Source organism: Antechinus flavipes, chromosome 4 (genome assembly GCF_016432865.1).
Source record: "Antechinus flavipes isolate AdamAnt ecotype Samford, QLD, Australia chromosome 4, AdamAnt_v2, whole genome shotgun sequence".
Lineage (NCBI taxonomy): Eukaryota > Metazoa > Chordata > Mammalia > Dasyuromorphia > Dasyuridae > Antechinus > Antechinus flavipes.
In genome coordinates this window covers 268,217,768-268,242,039 of record NC_067401.1, presented here as the reverse complement: position 1 = coordinate 268,242,039, position 24,272 = coordinate 268,217,768, and positions in this window count along the sequence as shown.

Below are 24,272 nucleotides of genomic sequence, written 5' to 3'. Positions count from 1 at the left end.
TACCGAGCTTCCTCTACAGACTGCAGGGGGCAGCAGTGAGGCACTAGCAGGACTGTGTTCACCTGCGCTCTGAGATCCCAGAGCGTGCTGAGTCACTGTGGTGGGGGGAGGGCGGCCAGGTCCGAGAGACTCCAGCTGTTTGGAGTTGTATTCTTTTCCCCCAGTGTTTTTAGCTTCTATGCTGGGCTGCTGACTTGCTGCCGGAGCAAAGTATCCAAACCTGTAGCAAAGCTCTCCCCGCAGAGATGGCTGCGATCACTCCCCACCTCCTCTCCAGTCTGCTCCCATGCTCTCACTGCCGCTGCCCTCAGCCTGTGCCCGATCTAATACCGTCCCAGCCCTCCAGTAAAGACAGACCTTTCTTGGCGAATCTCAAGGATGGCTTCTCTTGGTAACTATATGTGGGTTTTTTTTTCAGTCAAGCATTGATTCAGAAGCTTGTAATGAAGTGGATAATGAGAGAAAGCGCGGAGCTTATGTAGCTGTGTGCCTCCTCTCCGCCATCTTAACTGGAAGTCCCCCAGCTTGGAGAGACTTACATGAACTGATGCTAAGTGAAATGAGCAGAACCAGGAGATCATTATATACTTCAACAATGATATTGTATGAGGATGTATTCTGATGGAAGTGGATTTCTTTGACAAAGAGACCTAACTTCACTTCAGTTGATAAATGATGGACAGAAGCAGCTACACCCAAAGAAAGAACACTGGGAAATGAATGTAAACTATTTGCATTTTTGTTTTTCTTCCAGGGTTATTTTTACCTTCTGAATCCAATTCTCCCTGTGCAACAAGAGAACTGTTCAGCTCTGCATACATATATTGTATCTAGGATATACTGCAACATATTTAACATATATAGGACTACTTGCCTTCTAGGGGAGGGGGTGGAGAGAGGGAGGGGAAAAATCGGACAGAAGTGAGTGCAAGGGATAATGCTGTAAAAAAATTACCCTAGCACAGGTTCTGTCAATAAAAAGTTATTATAAAAAAAAAAGAAAATAGAAAACACTGAAAATTTAATATTTGGAGTTTATAGTGGGATCATTTAGAGATGGTCCTATACCTGATGATGTGTAATTCCTATTAATTTCCAGTCAATATGTTTAGAGATGATGAACTGAGAAACAAGGGAGTTTGATTCTATTCAATGAATATATCTAGATATGAAAAAAGTAAATTATAGCTTATTATTAGCAAGCAAATTAACAATACCAATGATACTATCCTTCTAAATCAGATGAAGAAATATAAGTTCAGGAAAATGCAGTTCAGGTCATTCTGAACTTTTAAATAACTGGAGACATATAGTAATGAAAAATGCATTGATGTCACTATGAAAGGATTGCCACTATGATGGGTTTTTGACATTTAATTGTTCATCATTTCAACCAAACTTCTATGATTATGCAGAAGATATTTTTATATAAGATGTTGTATTCCAAATTTTTCTCCTTCCATTACCTCTCTCTTCCCAAAAAAACAAGCAATCTGATAAAATATAAACATGTATAATCATTTTAAACATCGTTTATTTTTTGTAATGTTGTACAAGAAAAGTCAGCTCAAAAGAAACCTGGGAAAGAAAACACAAACAAACAAACAAAAAGAGGGAAAAATACTATACTCCAATCCACATTCAGTCTCAATAAATTGTTCTCTGGATACGTATGGCATTTTTCATCTTGAGTCTTTTGGTATTGCCTTTTATTACTTCATTGTTGCCCTTCAGTTGGAGTATGGATGAACAAACTGTGGTACATGAAGATAATGGAATATTATTATTCCATAAAACTGATAAGCTTATTTTAGAAAGGTCTGGAAAGAGTTACATGAACTGGTGATGAGTTATACCAAGGATACAATGTAGACAGAGCAAGAAGTAAGAGCAAGAGATGATAAATTATAAAAGACTTGGTTCTTCTCATTGGTTCACTGAGCCAAGGCAATTCTAATAAACCTGGTATAGAAAATTCCATCTGCATTCAGAAAGAAAACTATGGCAATTGAATGTGAATCAACATATTATGTTCACTTTTATTTTCTGGTTTTTTTCTGTCTCATGTTTTTCTATTTTTTTTTCTGATTTCTCTCTCCAAACATGATTCATAAAGAAATGTATATTTAAAATTTTAATGTACATGTATAAATAGAAAAAAAAATTACAAAAAAAGTTACTCGGGAGAAAAAAAATCTGGCTGAGTCATCACTTTCCCCATGAAATATTCCTAGAATACTTCAACTTCTTTTCTCTTTAATGTTGTTGTCTTTCCTACACACACACACACACACACACACACACACACACACACACACCTACCTCCCCTTTTACAATAAAAAATTTATTAGGATTGAAGCACAGGGATTTTTTCACCCTTGTAAGTCATGTCTGACAAATGTATATTACTTAGTAAATATTTGGTAATTGATTGACCTTGATGACCCAAGAAAATATTCCACATCCTATTCAATTATATGCCATGAACATGTTGCCATGTTTTCTGTCACTATGCAAATACCCCCTCTCCTTTCCCTTTCTCTCTTCACCCTTGCTCTGGGACTAGTAATAAAACCTTTACTACTTCTCCATTAAGACAGGTATAAAAATAGTTTGTCTTATTTAGCATAGTAGGGCTAGATTTGTAGGCAAGGAGACTAAGATCGAAACCTTCCTTATTTTAGTTGCATAAACTCAATCACTTAACCTCTCAATCTTAATTCTTCCTTCTGTCAAATAAATATAGTAACATATTTATATCACAGCGTTATTGTGTGGAAAAATCATTATTTATCTATCATCTATCTATCGTTTGATCTATCAAGCTGTCTATCTAGAAATGCTACCTAAGTGATGTTTGAAAAAAAATATATAGAAATTCTAAGGGACAGAAAAAGGAAATTTATTTAAAACACAAGGATACATGCCCACAAATGGAGAAAATAAATGGAAATTCACATAAAGAAAGAAGCTATTAGCCCAATTTTACTTGAATGTTCAGTATGAGAAGATTAATAACATAAAATAACAAAGGAAAACATAATAGAAGCCAGATTGTAAAGGGATTTCAATGCTAGGATATAAATTTTATGTTTCATTCTAAGGACAGAGGACAATTGAAGATTTTTCAGTGAAATAGTGATATTCTTCTATTCTTGTGTAGTTCTTGAAAATATTTTTTTCACATGCTTACCTCAGGTAATCTATATGACTTGCTTAGGAATCTTCCTTTCAGTCTCTTTACATAAAATGAATAGTAGTCATATATATGAGAGATATCTCAAGTATCCATTGATCTAATTATGTTTTTATGTCTATTCATTCCTTTAATGTTTACTTTTCATTGCTTCTGCTGGGTAACCTTCTTTGTCATGTATCACATTCTGTTCATTTGCATCATGTGCATTTCACATTTCACTTTGAATGATATCTTTTAATTCCTCAGATATTAGTGTTCCATGACTGAAATTAAAATATCACAAAATATTTTGATTAAAAAAAAAGTGAAAAAATATATTCTAAGGAGAATGCTTAAGAATTTTTAAAAGATCTGTATTATATCCAAGAAGCATTCCCAGTCATTTTTATTCTTGTTCAATCCTATTGTTTATTAAAGTTTTTATTTACAAAGCATATGCATGGGTAATTTTTTTCCAACATTGTCCCTTGTATAGCCTTTTGTTCCAAATTTTCCCTTTATCATCCCCCCCCTACTCTAGATGGGAGGTAGTCCAATACATGGTAAACATGTTTAAATACATGTTAGATCCAATATATGTATACATATTTATAGTTATCTTCTTGCACAAGAAAAATCAGATCAAAAAGGAAGAAAAAGAAAAACTGAGAAAGAACAATGAATGCAAGCAAATAATAAGGGAGAGAATGAAGTTACTATGTTATATTCTATACTCTGTTCCCATTGTTCTCTCTCTGTGTGTAGATTGCTTTCTTCTTCACTGCACAAGTGCAACTGGTTTGAATGATCTCAATGTTGTAAAGAGCCATGGCCATAAGAATTGATCATCTTATAGTCTTGTTTTTGCTACGTATAATGATCTCCTGGTTCTGTTCATTTCACTTAGCATTAGTTGATGTAGGTCTCCCCAAGCCTATCTGAATTCATCCTGCTGGTTAATCCCTACAGAACAATAATTGTCCATAGCATTTATATACCATAATTTATTCAGCCATTCTCCAATTAATGGGCATCCACTCAATTTCCTGTTTCTTGCCACTACAAAGAGGGCTGCCACACACATTTTTGCACATGTGGATCCCTTCTCCTCATTAGGATCTCTTTGGAATATAATCCCAGTAGAAACACTGCTGAATCAAAGGATATGCACAGTTTGATAAGTTTTTGAGCATAGTTCCAAATTGCTCTCCAGAATGGCTGCATCTGTTCACAGTTCCATCAACAATGTATCAGTGTCCCAGTTTTCCCGCATCCCTTTCAACATTTGTCATTATCTTTTCCTGGGTGGTCTGTCCTTCGCCAGTGTCTCCCATGTCATACAATCAATTCTAAAGTTTTTAGGAGAGACCTTAAGAATTTCTCTTGTATTGCTTATTGTGAGCACTTGCCCTGTATGAGTTCTCCATAAAATAATATTTTTTTGGAAAGTGTCCCTTGACATTCAAACAATGTGGCCAGCCCAATGAAGTTGTGCTCTCTGCAGCAGAATTGGAATGCTTGGCAAGTTATAACCTGGAATTAGGAATTCCTGATTTCGATTGTGGCTTTAGAAGTTCTAGCTATGTGACTCTGGGCAGGCAATTTAACTCTGTCTTGATTTCCTCATCTTTATATGAGCTGGATTTGGGAATAGCAAACTATTCCATTTTCTTTGCTAAGAAAATCTGATAGGGATCATGATGAATCAGATATGAATGAAATGACTGAACAATAAAAATAGCAATGATCTTACTCAAGTTACTGATTTTCTCAGGTAGAGAATTTTTAAATATCAAATGCAAGAAGTTTCTACACTGAAAATGAAACATACTAATGAAATCACAGAAATAGATTTCCATCCTTTCATAATCTTCAATCAATAAATTGTACACACACACACACACAGATAGATTGATAGATATAGATAGATACACATTCATCTATCTATATCTATCTTTCTAACTACTATCTATATACATATATGTGTATTTTATACATATACAAGAACATATATTTTTGAAGGTACTAGAGAACTTTAACATCACCATGATAAGTAATAAGTAGATGTAAACTGTATAACCACTGTCTCATCAATTCCTCTGAGTTAACACCTTCTTTCAAGTATACTTTTCCAGAGTTCTGGCTCTCTACATCTATTGCTTTCTTTTGTTTTAGAACACAGGTGGTCACACTTTCCCTGTAAAGGGAAAAAAAGATGAAAATATCAAAAAGGAGGTGATCATGCCCTCCCTGACTTCTCAGGAAGGTGAGAACACCAAACCAGATATTGTTATGTAATGATATAATTGTAATAGGTTGTATAAAAACTGGGGACAGATTCATTACAGCATACTGAATATGTGTGAACTAGAGGACTATTAGTGTGAACTAGAGGACTATTACATCACCATGCAAAGTACTAAGTATATGTAAACTAGATAACCATTGTCTCATCAATTCCTCTGAGTAACACCTTGTTTCAAGTATACTTTGTTCAAGTATACTTCTCCAGAGTTCTTACTCTCTACAGAATTAAGAACTGTTTAATTTTTATTCTTTTATGCTATGACTAAGAGAGTGCATAGTATGTATGTTTAATATTTTTTTCAACAAAACTGAACAAATATGTGTGTATACATGTATACATATGTATACATTATAATTCATGTTTGTTTGTTTGTTTAAACCTATTTCAAATGTATACATGCCATATTTAATAGAATGGACAAACAAAATTATGTCAGAATTTTTATGTGGATCTTTATAGGTAGAGAACTAACTACTTAAAACACATTTCCCTCATTAAAAATATGACATAATTAATATGCTATTTTGAAAAAAAAATTCTTAACTCTTACATAGGCAAAATATCCATTTGATTGATACTAAAGACCTAAATATTAATTTCTGATTTAACTTCTGATTGTTATTAGTTATGTTTGAATTTATTCACTATTTATAATTATGTGTGCTTATTAGTAAAAAGCCATTGTGATTTTAAATAATATTTTCCCAAGTAATCTTATGATATAGTGGATGGCAATCAAAATTTCAGTTGAAACACTGCTGGCAAAGAGGAATTTAGGTATTCTGTTAGTCTTGACAGAAATCCCAAAATAAATTTTTGTCCTGTTGTTTATTTTTCTATTAGAACAGGATTTACCATATCTACTTCTTTTCCATGTACTTTAATAATCCAGAAGTACTAGAGTAAACTCAGTGGATAGATTTTATTTATTTTCTAATTTGATTCATCCCTATTTAGGCAAGCAGATCTTTGAGTCATACAAATTGATTTCAAGAGAATCAGCATAAGTAGATGTACCAGAGGTTTACCAGCAAGAGTTCCTCCTCTTTTTCTTGAAACCAAGATGCTAAGAGTAACACCTGACTGGCAATAGTTTATCTGATGACTATCAATCTTTGCCCTATACACCTTGGAAATTATATCTTTTAAGTCCTGTTCTCATTCATAAATTCTTGTTAGTAATTATTTGCAGTCTATTGAAACTTATCATATGTTCTTCCACTGAACTGTGGTTGATAATTCACATTTAATTTTTAAGATTCTTGCAGTCTTGCATGATATCCTGCCATGAGCCAATTAAAAAAAAATTTTTAAGATGAGGCTTCCTATCCATCCACATTCTCCTTTAATTTAACCTGTATACGAACAGTGGAGATATTGTAGTTATCATTCTCTGGATAAAAAAAATCTCAAATTACCTGATTTTAGTTGAGTCCCACCAAGTAGACCCAATGTCCATTCCAAACATTTTTGTTTGTAGCTCAATAGTTTTCCACATTCAAAAATATGCTTATTTCTCTTTTTATCAGTAATGCTACTTGCAGGTTGTTGGGATTTTTTGCCACTTAAAAGATCAATCTTCATTTTAGTTAGCTTAGCTTCTAAGTGCTTAATAAACAAAAATGGATGTGAAAAGATTTATTATCTATGCACTTGAGATGATTTTCTAAGTCAGGAATGAAACCAAATTAAAAAAAAATTCTAACAGACAAGGCTTCAATCTACCAAAACATAATATATATATAATTGTGGTTGATAATTAATCATAAGTTTTAAGAGTTGAAAGTAATCTCAGAATACTAAGAATACTAAGATTAGGCATAGCACCCATATGTCCTGACTCCCAAATTTACTCATTGTTTCATGCTATTTAACAAAGAAGTTGGTTTAAAAAGTTTCAAATCCTAACATATTTTGTGCCTCACTTTTGGAAACAGTCTAGTTGGGCTTAATGAATATGCTTGTGAGCTATAGCTAAGTAAAGTCATTTGTATCAGGGAGGACTTTTAAAAAGTGGTTTAGTGGATAGAGCAATGAGCCTGTAAAGAGAAAGACCTGAGTTCAAATGTTGCCTCTGATATGAATTAGATATGTGAGCCTGGGCAAATCATTTAACCACTATTTAACTCAGTTTCCTCAATGGTAAAATTGGTGTAATGAGAAAACATCAACTTCAATGCTATTTTTGGATCAAATGAGATAGCTGTAAGGCTCTGGCACATAGTAGGCTTAATAAATGATTCTTCTTCTCCCTTGTTTCTCAAGATGTTTTTATTGAATCTGAAGGATTAATTACTGACTCCATTGTATTCCATAAAGGACATACAAAAAGACATGAAATCATCAAATTGGCAAAGCATAATTTAAGGAATGCATGATGAAAATTCTTCTTTGTTACTTAGGCCAATCAAACATATAAATAGAAACATATACATATATATACATACACATATATGCATATATATACATGCCTGTGTACATATGTGCATCTATGTATCTATGTGTGTGTATATAGGTATACATATACATATATGTGTGTGTATACATATATATAGTGTGTGTATATATATATGTATATGTATACATACATATACATATATACTTATAGAGATATTCAGAAAATAGTTTATAATTATCTAAATATTTAAAAAGTATTCATGGGAAGTGAAACAGTAGTTGATTTTTTAAATCTGGCATTGGGTTGTACTAAATTCTTTCTGAATATTGTAATAAAAATGTTAATTAAATTAAGCAGCACAATTCTTCAAAATTGTCCTTTATCAGCCTGATAAGAACCATCTGGTGCAGTCAAGGTGAACCCAAGGACAATTAATAGCAGCTGGTCTTTATCTGGCTGATAAAAGTCTTATTACAATAGAAACAGAATTTGTAGGAGAAAATATGGGATATTCCTTTTTTTTAATGGACCTGTTTCTTATTTTTCTTTAAAATATAATCAACTCTTTGTTCCACAATTGTTTGTAGATAAGTTAACATAATCAAATTAAATTCAGTGATACAGTCCTGTGGTGTTCTTCTTCTTTTGTATAATATGATCGTTCTCTCTGGGAGCAGGTTTCTTGGGGAGGTTTCTGGAGGCAGCCTTAATTTCTGTTCAAAGTAATAATCACCCAAAATTCAGCCAACTGTCAAAATCCAAACATTTATTTTCTCCTTCCAAGTCTTATCTCTTTCCATAGGCTCGGGTAGCTTTCTTAGAGGCCTATCTCCCTCCTTGGTAACAAGAGCTCTTGCAGCTTGTCTTTTAGCTCTTCCAGCTTCTGCCTCTAGTTCAACTCCAACTAGTGGCTTCTCAATCTCCAACTGATGCTCCCCTCTCAATCTTTTCAACTGAACTCTCCTGACTGAGCTCATCTGTTTTTATGCTCTTTTAGAGGTGTAAACTCAAAGGTTGATTCCTCCTCGGAAAGTGGGATTATGGGAGGTGTGAATTCACAAAGTTACAAAGTTAACTTTATGTATCTCCTGTACTTGTGAACTCCAATGTGTGAGCCAATGTGTGAACTCTCAAAGCTGTTAACTAAAGCATTGTTTCTATCAATACTAGTGACTTAACACCTTGTAAGGATTTGCTCTAATGTGTGAACCAATAAGCATTGTATCAATTCCATTGAGTTAACACTAGGATTCTAACACAGTCCAATTTTATATTAAGGCACTTTCAACTTCTTTTCCATCTCAACTGGAAACTAAGAATTAAGTATCATTGTTTAATATGGCTAATCTACTAATGGTTATTCCACTTTTGAATAATTATAATCAAATTTAAGGAAATAATTAATGATTCATTTTGATGATTACATTAATATAAGTTTATTTATAGCAGAGGTTGCCAACACTTGCTCAAAAATGGATCTACATTTTTTTTCCCATTTGAACTAATTGGTGAGTAGGAAATCAATCGATCAATAATTTTTTTTTAAAAAAGCATCCACATATTCCAGGCACTGTGCTAGGCTTTGGGGTATACAAATGCAAATAATTTTTACTCAGAAGTAGCTTAAATTTTAATGTGAGAGACAATATGTACATATATAACTATATACATAAAAATGGAAATATAAATAAATTCAAATAGTTTGTGAGGGAACACACTTGAGTGTCAAAAAATCAGGAAATATTTTATACAGAAGAAAGAGCTAGAGCTGATACTAAAAGATAGAGATAAATAAGGCAGGAATTACAGCTTTGAGTTCCAAAACAAGGAAAGAGGAAATAGTATGTTTTGTATGATTAAGGAGAATAAAGCATTTCTAAATCACAGACTAAGAGGATGGGGAGGAAATGAGGACAGAAAAGTATGACTTGGATCAAAATGGGCTTTCAGAGCTAAAAAGTAAAATATATAGATATATATTATTTTATTATAGAGGCAATAGGGAGAAACTGAAGTTGATTGAGTAGGAGAGTGACATGATCAGATCTGTGCTTACAAATTACTATGGCAACAGTATTTAGATGAACTAAAGTGTTGAGAGGCTTGAGACTAGAAGATCAATTAGTAAACTGTTTCAATGAATTGAGCTGATGTGGTGAGTGTCCCCAGGAGGTAGTGTAGAATATAGTTTTTTTTTTTTTTTTTTTTTTTTAAGTTCAAATGTTCCTCAGAAATAATCTAAAGCATTTCCCTCATTTTACAGATGAGGAACTAAGGTCCAGACTAATTAAATGACTTAACCAAAACCATATTAATTACTTAGTTTCAGATTGAGAACTAAAACTCTATCTCCTGATTTCCAGTCCATATTTTTGGTACAAATCATCTTGAATTGGCATTGAATATGTGACTAGATCTTAGTATTGTTTGTGAGCCTGTGCCTCATCTCTGGAGAGGAAAATAGCTTGGCAACTTTGAAAGAAGTGTATGTACAATGAATATATGGATAATTAACCCATGGCATTTTCTCTCTGTTCCACTTCAAAGTGGCTTACTCTCCATCTCTCCATCTGAAATAATAAGATGAATATGAAAAGAATGGAGTATATGAGAATAGTTTCTGTGGCTATGGTTTAGCAGGTTAGACGCTGACTTTGTAATCAGGTTGACACTTATACTTTTAATAACATTTTCTCTTTTGCGTTTGAAAGGTCAATGAATAATATAGAGGGGAAAACTGGTTGAACACAATTGATAGTGTCATGGGAACAAAAAATATAAACGTGGACAGATTTTGATAGATAGTGGAAAGATAGAAAGGCTTGGCATGATACAGATCATGACACCATAAAGAGTCTGACACAATTGAACAATGAGATGACAAAATGCTGATTAAAAACAAGGATCTAATTACATATTGTTGGAATCCTTACTAACTGCTAACTAATTAGAGTTGATCTAATCTTACAAGAAGATGTTTTGGGCAGAACCTGAAACAAGGTACTAAGTAGAACTAATTAATACAAGGCTTGTGTTCACACCTTTCCTCATTGGAGTTCAATGAGTTCACACCTCCCTTGAAGCTCATTGGGCCAGAGAGCACTATGGGAGAAAACCCATAATCCCATTCTCTCAAAAGAGTCAGATAAAAGGCCAGCGATGAGGGCTCTATGGCAGAATACATTTTTTCCACTTGGCTGGCTGGTGGCGGACGAAGTTCTTCAGAGGAAGAAGCTACAAGTCGAGATTTCACCGGAATGACATGAAAAGCGGTGCTGGCTCTGGAGGCTGAAGAAAGCAGAGGCAGAAGCAAAGGACAAAGCGGCAAGAGCTCTTGGAACCAAGCAGAGAGATAGGCCTCTAAGCTAACCAGGCTATATTGGAGATAATAAAAGATCTGAACTTTTATCACCTGGCTGCTTTTTGAGAAGAAAAAGCTCACCACATTTTGGCGCCTGAACAGGGACCGATTCAGATCCATCTGAACTAGATCACAACAACATATAACTTTAATTTAAACAGATCTTTTAAAAATGAAGAGTCAATTCATTTCTGTGAAATGCCTTGGTAGAACTTTTGACTCAGTACTAAAACAAACAATCTTTTCCTTTGCTCACTTTCTAAGTATTTTTGGTCTTGTTATTTATGCTTGCATATTTTTAAATACTTAAAAAAAAGATATTCTGATTGATGCAACAAAATCACATTCAGCCTGTGACAATAATATAGACCTTGATTAAGCCCCAGAGCAATAACAAATAATTTTGAGATTCCTATTCCCATTACTTGAGATTCTTTGCATTCAACCAAATGAGGCAAAGGTATTGCTTATAGGTATATATTCAGGTCACTAAGGACTTGCCAGAGAAACTGAAAGAGAAAGGGAGCTGCTCATAGCTAACATATTAGAAAACAGTGCCAACTGAAGGTCAGTAAGAAATTAAACTAAAGCATCTTTGAAATAATATGAGTCAGTAGGGAGAGGTTCAATTTTTAGGATCTCATTTTAACCACTGCATCCAGAAATTTAGAAATACATCTGTTCCTTAATGCAAAGTTCAATTGTACCAAACTTCTCCCTACCCTGGTATAAGCCTTAATTAGAGCAAGAAATCTTAGAGAGAAGATGAAGGAAGATTTTCTTTTCTATGCACAACTGGAAGGGAAGTTTAGTGCCTCACATAAAGTATGTTTTCTATAAATATTTGTTGAATGAATGAATTGAGTTAGGAATTTGTACATTTTTTTAACTCTAGTCAAAGTAAGTTGAAGATTAATGAACTTTAAAATTACCTATAATTTGGGGGAAAAAAACTTAGATTTAATCATATATATTTTAATTCAATGAAAAGAACTATACAAATACATCTCATGTTTTATATTTTGCATATATGTAACATTTTCCACATGTACCTTTCAAAATGGCCTTCCTCCCTAAAGAAGTTTCACTGTAAATCATTTTCATTGTACCTTTCTTTTAAAAAATAATCGCTGGAGACTCAGTGGGACATTGTGTCAACAATGACAGCTTATTCCTTGATATATTTTGAATCTTTGGTTAAATTATATGAGAAAACAATGATCTATGAAGGAAGGGGAGTATGCAATTAGTACAAAACAGCATTGCAGATGCATTTAAATCCATTTGTCTTAGATGAACCAATATTCATTGTTGGCATACACCATGGCCCTTTCTATTATTTTTAGTAAAATGGATTCCTTGCTGTGATAAGTGGAGCAATTGTTAATTTCAGCTCAAAACAGATTCTACCCAAGAGGTAGGTAGTGTTTTAATTTAAACTGCTGAACATTTATTCATTGCTATAAATAGCCTGAAGTATGATTTTAAACATCACACTTTTTAAATTTAAATATGAAAAGTAAAGGAAGTTATGAAATTAGCTATACTAGCAATCTGTGGTTCTACTGCCAGGTGAAGCTCAGAATATTTGTTGCTATTTATAAATATTAACCTGAATTCTGATTGCTGTAGGCCATCTCACCGTAACAGTTAACTGTCCTGGGTCCCAGTGACAGAAAATCCATCCATCGAGATACCATGTACTAACATTTCACAGATCAGAAAAGTTTTGTGCAAAGCTCTTTAGGACTTAATGCAACCCTTCAAGGACTTCTTGTCCCAAATGTAATTAAATTATATTTGGAATGTGCATGGCCTGAAGTAAATTTTTCATATCCATTACCCTACTGAAAATTATATAGGAAAACGTACCTTTTTGGGTCTCAAAAATATAAGTGTGATTGGGACGTATGGTGCCAAAAATGAAAGGATAACCAAAAATGATTATCTTGAGAAGCAGAGATTACTTAAAGCATCTTATTAGCATTCAACATCATGCTGGAGCATGATGGAAAAGGGTAAAAATAGCAGATAGAAGCAAGACAGAAAGCAGACATTTGAATTTTTCTCTAGCCTTGTGTTTGTAACTAATATGCTTTTATTTCCCACCTCATATTCAGAAATTAGCATAAGTGCTACATATATAGCAGAAATAACAAATATACAGAACTTTGGGGCTTGAACATAACTTTCCATCTTGTCTTTTTCTGACAAATAATACATCAAATTAACAGAGAGAGAAGGAGAGACAGAGAGAGAAAGAGAGACAGACAGAGAGAGAAGGAGAGACAGAGAGAGAAAGAGAGACAGAGAGAGAGAGAGAGAGAGAGAGAGAGAGAGAGAGAGAGAAGGCGGGGGGGAGAGAGGAAGGAAAAGAGGGAGGAAGACTGACTTTAGGAATCACAGAAAGCAGAAAGGCCAGCTACCTAGTCCATTGCCTATTTGTATGCATAGCAACATAATCCAGCTGAATTCTTCTTTATAAGGAGTGGAACACATACATTTTTGGCAAATGATCAACATCTGTTGTGAGGTTTGGATCTGTGCAAGGGTGAATAGATAGTGGAATATGGTAAGTGTTTAGTGTTAGTCAGGTTGTAAAAGTCTTCAGAACTAAACTAGATTTCCCAATTGAAATATTTCATAAAAGACATATTTCTAGAAACTATCTTCTGTTACATTTCTTTGGGGGGTTTGATTGGATTAAATATAGACTAAAAGTTTTCTATGATTTACTAGTACCTGTACCAAAATACTATAATAATCTACTATTATTTCATTTTCATATTCAAACAGATGCAAGTCAAACATTGAGATATTACTTAGGCCAACTGACCTAGAATAAGTCTGAATTCTACATTACCTAATATTATCATGAGTATCCCAAATATTTAATTGAAAAATAATTTAAAAAAATCAATTGTACTTGTCCTTGAATTTTGAGATAATTAATTTTCCACATCACTCTTTTCTTATAATTGACATATCCTCTAATATCTGTCATCTAATGGAAAAGAATAATCATTTATTAAGCACCTTTCTTAAGTCAGACACTGTACTAATAGCTTTAGCTATATTATTTTCTTTTATCCTTCCAACAGCTCTTGTGAGTTAGATGTCATTTGTATAACATGATTACATTTTTTACCTTAATTCTGCCAGAATCTTTGTTTTGAGCTACCCTATTGTTAATGTCAGTCTTAAACATATATTATACAATTGCCATGTTAAAAAAAGATAAACAATTTGTCCATGTTGAGTTCCTTGAAATTATGTTTCAGTATTGTCTCTTAAATGTTAAATTTTCTACTAAGTTCAGTTTTGGCTGATAGAAAGTCCTAAAAATCTGCAAGTTCATTTAATGTCCATATTTTTCTCATTCAATATTATAGATAATTTTGCTAGATATGATATTTTTGACTGCAGGGCTGATTCTTTTGATAATTGATATATATGATTCCAGGACCTGCAGCCTTTTATTGGCTGTTGATAAGTTCTGTACAATTCTAACTGTTGGTCCAGCATACTTGAGTTGTTTTTTCTTTCTTGTTTCTTATAAAATTTACTCTTTGATCTGGGAGCTTCAAAATTTTGCAAAACTAATCCTATGTGCTTTCCACACAGGATCTCCTTGAAGTGATGATTGGTGAATTTTTTCTTATTTCTACTTCCCCCTTATGTCCTATCTCTCCAGGACAATTTTCTTTGATTATTTCTTTCATTACTATGCCAAGATTCGATTTTTGGCCACAACTTTCAGGCAGTCCAATTATTTTTATATTTTCTCTTCTTTATCTTTTCTTCAGATATGTTGTTTTTCTTATAAGATGTTTCACATTCTGTTGTATTTTTTCATTCTTTATAATGTGTTTTGTAATTTCTTGGTCTTTCATAGTTTCACTGGCTTCCCTCTGCCCAATTCTAATTTTCAAAGAGTTATTTTTGTCTTTGAGATTATCTTTTTCCTAGTTGGTTAACTTTTTTTTTCATAATCTTCTTGTTTTTCTTGGATTAAAAAAAAATTTCCTTAGTGTCTCTCATTTGATTTTTAGTTTCTTTTTTAATTCTATAAATATTCTCTGGGTAGAGAGCCATTTCATATTACTCTTTAGGTAAGAAGGGTTATTTTATTGTCCTCCCTGAAGGTGAACCCCAGTCTTTCTTTTTCCCATAGTAAGTTTCTATAGTGGTTTTTTTTTTTTTTTTCATTGCTGGTGCACCTCTAATCATGAGTTGGGAGGATGATGCCTTTAGCTTAACTTGAGCTCTCCTCTCTGGCCTGGAACCCCAACCAAAATCCCCATCTGTAGTGACCGCATATTTAAAATCAGTCAGAGTCAGGAATTCAGGTTAAGGGAAAAATCTTCAATCTTTATTGAAGTGAAGAGGTGAATAAGGATTGCGATAGCAAATATAGGCAAGAAAGATTGTGATAGCAATATGGGCAGTTGCGACAGGAAGCCAGCTAACAGAGGGGGAATCTGAGCTGAAAGGTCATCGCAATGGCAAAAGCAAGCAGTCTTTCCTCCCCTTCCTTTTCCACTCCCCTGCCTCCACCTACCAAAATCGTCATTTCCTATACAACACATCAGGACTTGCACAAAGAGTGGGCGGGGGCCATTCTTTCTCCAAGCTTATATATTAATAGAGTATGGTCCAATTACTATTTAGCCTCATGTGCTTGGGACCTCAGTGCATCAACTCAAGCCTCAGCCCATTACATCTCCCGCTTTCTTTTGTTTTAAAACACAGGTGATCATGCCATCCCTGACTCCTCAGGGAAGTCAGAGCCCCCAAGGGGAAGTGATCACACCCTCCCTGACTTCTCAGGAAGGGAGGTGAAAGCACTAAAAAGGAGATAATCACGCCCTCCCTGACATCTCAGGAAGGGAAATGAAAAGCACCAAAGGGAAGTGGGGGTTGCTAGCAGGTTTCTGGGCTCAAGGGTCTTATTATGCACAAACCCATCAGCATGGGAACACATAGCACATAGCAACAATGCAGAGACTATTAGTGATGACTCTCCCCACAGTCAGTGCAGGTTTGATGTGGTGTAACAAACATGAATTATAAACCCAAGTAACGGTATAACAAACAATATAAATCAACATTGTGTTGCAAAAGATTGCCAGAAGTCCTAGAAGGAGAGTATGTAAACATCAGTCACACATACACCTTCTTCAGCAGCCAAGAGATAGTCCAAAACCAATCTATTGTCCATTGCTTCACATATCAGGGGATCTAATGATCCCCCCAAGTTTTTGAAATCCAGCAAAAATCTTTCTATGTCTTAGGGAATCCAATGATTCCAGCAGATTTTGAAGTCCTGTAACAGTCTTATCATTTCTCAGAAAATCCAATGATTCCTGAGGGCTTTCAAGTCTTATGTCTCAAAGAATCCAATGATTCCTGAGGGATTTAAAGTCCTACAACATTCTAATGTCTCAGAGAATCCAATGATTTCTGAGGGTTTTGAAGTCCAATGATTTTCTATGTCCATGAGTCAAAAGCCATAACTGCCACGCTCTTTCAATGGTGAGCACAATCAGCAACAGAACCACCCAATGTTTCTTGGGTCTTCTCCTTCATTTCAAGGGTCTGCTCTGTCTCTCTGCGATGGACAAGGCGAATGTGGCTCGTTGGCACCCATCTGATTCCTTCTCCACCTGTAGAGATACAAGCAAACCCTCTCCCCCAAGCAGTTAGCTTATCTGGTCCCTTCCATTCACCACTTTCTGGGTCTCTCCACATCACTCCACATCACCTGGCGATTATCTAAAGATAGTGTAGCTGCTTGCACTGGACACTGCCCTTCTGGTGGGTTATAAAACCTGTCTGCTGAAGCCAGTGCATCTTTGTCAAAAATCAAGAAGTTAATAGTATAAAGTGCTAGATTTAGAAGCTCTCTAGGGTTACCTGTGGCTCCCCCTTTCTTTTGTTTTAGAGCAGCGTCTTAATGTCTCTGTTTCTCCTCTCTACTATTGCCTGTCCTTGAGGATTAAAGGGTATGCCAGTGGTGTGTAAAATCTTATACTGTGCATAAAAGTGTGCAAAATGTTTGGAGGTGTATGCAGGACCATTGTCTGTTTTTATTGCTTGTGGCACACCCATAATGGCAAATGCTTGCGTGAGGAATTCAGTGACCACTCGGGCTGTCTCTTTTGCTGCTGATATGGCAAAAGTGAATCCTGAAAAGGTGTTACCACAACGTGGATAAAAGACAGATGACCAAAAGATTTATAATGGGTCACATCCATTTGCCAGATTTCATTGGGTCTCAAACCACGAGGGTTCTTCCCTGGAGGCAGTGTAGGAACGTGGAAAGGAAGGCAAGCTGTACAGCTTTTTACTATGATCCTAGCTTCCTCTTTTGTAATCCCAAATTGTAAACACAAGCCTGGAGCAGCCTGATGGTATTTAGAATGGGATTCCTGGGCCTCCTGAAATAAAGGCGTACTGGATAACATAGTAAAAAGGCTATCTGCCTTTGAATTCCCATCAAAAATAGGACCTGGGAGTCCACTATGTGAGTGGACATGCAAGATATAAATCTTACCTGGATATTTTCTCACTTACTCCTGAAGTTCCTTAAAGAGCTCATATATATTAGAAGCTGCAAATTTTATTTGGGCTGTGGAAATTCTTTGTACCACACCTACTGAATAGGCTGAATCAGATATTCTATTTATGTCTCCTGGGTAATAAGTAAGAGCTAACATGATTGCATATAATTCGTTCTGCTGAATGGACTGAAAAGGAGTTCTGACTACTCTCTTTATACTTAAGTCATGAGAGTATACAGCACAAATATTGTGTTTGGACGCATCTGTAAAGATAGTTGGTCCTAAAGTTCCTCTTTAGAAACTTTTTCTTCAAGAATCCATCGCCAATTATGTAAAAGTCTGGTTATCTTTAATGGAGACCCATGTGTAAAATTTGGAGCCATGGCTAATAAAATTTGCCACTCTGGGATGGTCTCACAACACACATTAATTTGTGTATTGGTGTAAAAGGTGTATATCTTATCAGGTCTTGCCCCAGATAATAGTAGTGCTTGCTTAATGGCCTTTAACAAAATTCTAGCCACAAACACTGGGTAAGGAGTAAGGCTTTGTTCTGGTTGTGCCGGGAGGTTCACCCACTCTGTCACACTGTCTCCTTGATGAAGGACTGCTGTGGGTGCCTCGTGTGTGGCAAAAACTGATATTTCCAAAGGTTTTTGAGTGACTCTTTCAACCACATTGGATAAAGCCAGTTCAACTTCTCTCAAAGCCTCTTGAGCTTCTTTTGTAAGCTGATGTGGTGAATTTAAAGCACTGTCCCCTTAAAATATCATATAATGGTTGTAACTGATAGGTAGTCAAGCCTAACACTGGTCGCATCCATTGGGTATCTCCTATCAATTTCTAAAAATCATTTAAGGTGTTTAGCTTCTCTGTTCTTAAGGACAGTTTTTGTACTGTAAGCACCTTAGGGTATACTTCATATCCTAAATATTGAAAAGGAGCATGTCTTTGAATTTTCTCTTCAGCTATGTATAATTTGTAGTATCTTAGTGTTTCTATGGTCTTTTGTAGACATGCTTCTAGCATTTGTTCCTCAGGTGCACATCCCAATATATCATGCATATAATGTAATAGCATAACTTTTGGAAATGCTTTTCTTATTGGAGCAAGAGCAGCAGCAACATACATTTGACACATAGTGGGCTGTTTTTAATTCCCTGTGGCAAAAATGTTCATTCATATCTTTTATAAGGCTCAGCTAAGTTAAAGCTAGGCACTGAAAAGGTAAATCTTTTCATATCCTCCTTATCCAGAGGGATAGAATAGAAACAATCCTTAATATCGATGACCCAAAGAGGCCACTCTCTAGGCAATTGATTAGGAGATGGAAGTCCAGGCTGAAGAGTTCCCATAGTTTCCATCTGTTCATTTAGTTTTCTTAAATCAGTGAGCATCCTCCATTTTCCTGATTTCTTTTTTACAACCAACAGTGGGGAATTCCAAGGACTTAGAGAAGGTTGTAAATGCCCTTGTTCAAGCTGCTCCTGTACTATATCTAATAAGGCCTGGATTTTATTGCTACTTGTTGGAATCCTTACTAACTGCTAACTGATTAGAGTTGATCTAATCTTACAAGAAGATGTTTTGGGCAGAACCTGAAACAAGGTACTAAGTAGAACTAATTAATACAAGGCTTGTGTTCACACCTTTACTCATTGGAGTTCAATGAGTTCACAGCTCCCTGGAAGCTTTGGGCCAGAGAGCACTATGGGAGAAAACCCATAATCCCTCTCTCTGGAAGGAGCATAAATAGGCCAATGGGCCAGTCGAAGAAAGTTCCTCAGAGTGAAGAAGCTACAAGTCGGGATTTCAGCAGAATTACGCCAGAAGCCCTCTCTTCAAGGCAAGACAGATTCAACTTGGTACTGGCTCTGGAGGCTGAAGAAAGCAGAGGCAGAAGCAAAGGACAAAGCGGCAAGAGCTCTTGGAACCAAGCAGAGAGATAGGCCTCTAAGCTAACCGGGCTATATTGGAGATAATAAAAGATCTGAACTTTTATCATCTGGCTGCGTTTTGAGAAGAAAAAGCTCACCACAGCTACTTAAGGGCCACTGTTCTATCCACACTGGTGTATCAGTTTTCCATTGAATAGGAACAGGTGAAAGTGTTGGCAGGCCTTCAACAGCAGCCCTGCTTAAAAAACTGAAGTACTCATTTTTAACCCTAATTATTGTAAAACATCACTTCCCCACAGATTGATGGGTAATTTTTCAACTATAAAAGGAGTAAAAACTCCTGTTTTGCCTTCAAAAGTCCATCTCATAGGGGCAGCACTAACTTCAGCTGCTATTGATCCTCCTACTCCAGACATATAGGTGTCTGCTTTAATCTTTGGCCAGTGACTGGGCCAACTGGCACCTTTAATAACTGTATGATTTGCACCTGTGTCTACCAATCCTTTCAATGGTAGGCCATTTATATAGATTGTGAGCATAGGTCGGTCAGCTGTTACAGCTGCTATCCAATATATTTCTGGATTTTGTGGTCTGGAGTCAGAATCTGGGTGACTATCACGAGGCTGCTTATTAGGATTCTGTATGAGTAAACCTGATGCTATTATTTCTCCTGGGTGATAAGTCACACATTGTCTACCTGTATTAGTGACTGGGATATTATCTACACATTCCCCAGTTTCCCACATCAGTGTGTGGATGGACACTGTTTTGTATGCACAAAAAGGAGGTGAAATGGTCAAGCCTACTGTGCCTGGAAGTAAGGGATCCATAGGCTGGAGACGAACAGATTTCACCTCTCCAGGGGGTATCTCAATTGTCCCAGCTGCATACAGCTCTATTCTCCCCAATTGTAATTCCTTTCTGCCATCAGGTTGCTTCCTGGCTGGTTGATTATGTAATCCCCTTCTCCTATCATATGGCTTTCTGGCTGATTGGTCATGTCTGGGTACTGGACTTCTAGGCACTCTCTGGGTGCATCATTAGCTGCCATCATGCCCCAAGTGTTTTTTGCCATGGGCCCTGGGGCTGGGCCCCTCATCCCGTTTCCCTGAATCTGTCTACATTCTGAGGCCCAATGGAAGCCTCTGTTGCATTTTGGACATGGGGTACTGGGTCTTGTTCTCCCTCCCTGTTTTCCCATTCTGTCTCTATACCAACATTGAACTTTCAGATGCCCTACTTTTCCACATGAAAGCATCTACGAGTCTCTCTGGAAGTCCTTTGCCAAGAAGGACTCTGTCTTCTCATGTTTGGATTTTGGGAAGTCTGCATCATAGCCTGGCTATAATAGGCATCTGTGCCCACTGTGGCACAGCGTCTTATGATCTCCTCTAAAGGAGCATCCTTGTGCAGTCCTAGTATAATTCTTCTGCAAACCTCATTAGCTTTTTCCTTAGCAAGTTGCCTTATCAAAATGTCTGTTATTGCATTTTCTCCATTTGTTCTTATGATAGCTGTCTGCAAACATCCCACAAAGTCAGCAAAGGGTTCATTTGGCCCTTGTGTTATTTTTGTGAAGGCCCCACCCTTTTCATCTTTATTGTGGAGAAAAGCCCACACTTTGATAGCATTAGCAGCAATTTGCTGATATGCTGCTATAGAATAATTAATTTGTACTGCGACATCTGCATAAGGACCTACATCTTTTAGGCCACAGGTGATTGCAGTATGAACTCCACTTTGACTATTTTGTTGGGCTTGTATCCTACAGAGCTCACTATATTCAGAAAGCCACAAATAATTTTGTCCAGGTTCTAGGCATATCCTTGCTATAGATTTCCAGTCATTAGGGGTCAAGATTTCAAAAGCCAAATTCTGTAATAGCATCTTAACATAAGCTGATGTAGCCCCATAAAGAGTGCAAGCTTTTTTCAGGTCTTTGAGGATTTCTATATCAAAAGGTGAGTATCTTCTACTTTCTTGACCTGAAGAATTAAACTGTTGAATTACAGGAAAAATGTGGTGTTGAAATTCTGATACATTTTTTCCTTCTTCTTTGGCCTTAATTAGTCCCTGTTGCAATCTACTCATAGGAGCAGCTGGATGCTGGGGGGGAGGTGCTGGATGCTGTCATTGCCCTCCCCCCACTACCCCTCCTCCCTCCATTCTGGAGGGTGGAGTTGATGGAGGAGAGTAAATTACCTGCTCCTTAGGTGGGGCTGAAGCTGCCTCAGATTCACCACACCCTTGAGCCTCACTTAAGTCTCCATGCCCTGTGGGGATATGGCCATTAATCTGTCCTTTATCTTCCTCCTTTATCTCAGGCTTCCCCATTTGGCTATTCCTAGAATTTTTACCTTTTCTCCTAGAACTTATACAGTATCTTAAGGCCAACTGTATCATATTGTATAAATAGAATGCCTAGATAGAAATTGAATGAGGACCGTTTTCATTGTTATATGCGGAGAGCTGTTGACCAACCAATGCCCAGTTATCTAGAGAGATTTGCTTTTCCTCTAAGAACCAAGGGGAGGTGCGTTTTAATGTACCCAGAAGTCTAGCTGCCTGTTCCCAAGTTACAAGTAGCCCTTGATCTTCTATCAGCTTAAGCAGGCTTTCTATAGCACCGCTCCTGGGTGGGGCTGAGGGTAGGGGGGATGGAGAATTTTTACCTAGGATCTGTCCCATTCCAGCCCCCAAAAAGGTTACTAATTTAGTCTTTAAGAAAATAAGTTCCCTGTTTGTCTTATACTCACCTGAGTTCCTGGTCACTGGAGATTTCTTCAGTGAAAGTAGGGTCCTTGGGCCCCACACTTGGGTGCCAATTGTAGTGACCGCGTATTTAAAATCAGCCAGAGTCAGGAATTCAGGTTAAGGGGAAAATCTTTAATCTTTATTGAAGTGAAGAGGTGAATAAGGATTGCGATAGCAAATATAGGCAAGAAAGATTGTGATAGCAATATGGGCAGCTGCGACAGGAAACCAGCTAACAGAAGGGGAATCTGAGCTGAAAGGTCGTTGCAATGACAAAAATAAGCAGTCTCTCCTCCCCTTCCTTTTCCACTCCCCTGCCTCCACCCACCAAAATCGTCATTTCCTATACAACACATCAGGACTTGCACAAAGAGTGGGCGGGGGCTATTCTTTCTCCAAGCTTATATATTAATAGAGTATGGTCCAATTACTATTTAGCCTCATGTGCTTGGGACCTCAGTGCATCATCTCAAGCCTCAGCCCATTACACCCATCCTCTTGAAAGTGTTCACATCCAGCAGTATACCTGCCCTATTACCCTTACACTCACAGATGTGCTGGTCCAGCACATCTGTTCCTGCAGTACAGCTGGATCTGGAGCTCCTAATAAGCTGAGATTCACTTCATCCTCTAGGATTCAGATCCCCAGTCCACAAAGTGCAGAAGGTGAAAGTTCCTGCTGAGGATCCAGCCACAGCCAGCTGGACACAGGGGTCCCTACTTGGTATTTTTGTGGAGCTGGCCTGAAGGTGTTTGCTTTTCACAACAGTTAATCCCCTGGCAAGGTCTTTCTTCCAATCTTCTCCTGTAATACCAGGAGGATCCCTATTCTGCTCCATGTCTTCCTGATTATCACAAGTCTATGTTTGCCCTGAGATATAAATCTATTTTTTTTTTTTAGAGGGGGAAATCTTGAGAGCTTGAATTTATCAATCTATTATGCCCTCTTTCCAGAATTCTCTGTAAAATGCTTTTTAAACTTTAAAGCACCATAGAAATGCTGGTTTGTCCCTCGATGTGAGATTCTAGGATTTTCTTATTCTACCTCAATACAGCTTTGTTTTATTGCAGGTGTCCTGTGATGTGTATACTATACTAAATTAATAAATGGAAAAACTGAGACCAGTTCCAAAGTGAACAATGGATCTGCTAGGATAGATGGGGAAAGTCAACAAATGTCTTTATAATGCTGTGTCCTTACTTGTAAGATAATAATTACATTGACCTCTCTCACCAGGATATGAGAATGAGCTAATAACATCTACATAGCACATGGCAATTATAACTATACCAAAGTAGAATATATAGTAAAGCAGCCTTCTCTCTGAAAGGAAAATGCTGAGCATTCTATTTTAAGCTATCCATCATTTCATCCAGTCCCTTTTGTTTTAAAGATTTTAACTTGCCACCCTTGTAGAAATAGCTTCTTTGTAAGGAGCTGCCTTTGAAGTAAATGGGAGCTTTGTGCCTCTAACAGATAAACTGGGTTTCTGAGAGGTAGGAGATTCTGAACACATTTGAATTACTCAGATTGTATTTTAATGGAAAATGAGGCTTGAAAAGAAGCAACGGGGACTCTGTCAGAATATCTAATTCAAAATGGTGGTCACAAGCAAGTCCCCATCACATCTTTCAAGCTTTAAAAGTTTCATTTTCAATTTAAACATTCTACTGTATTGAAGCATGGAAATGCTCCCCACAGGCTATAGTCAAATAGGCTGTAGCAATAAGAAGGTTTAAACTTGAAAACAGTTGCAGGGATATGTCCCTGAGAGAAATTAATCTAAAATGGAAGCTAGGATTTTGGTCTTC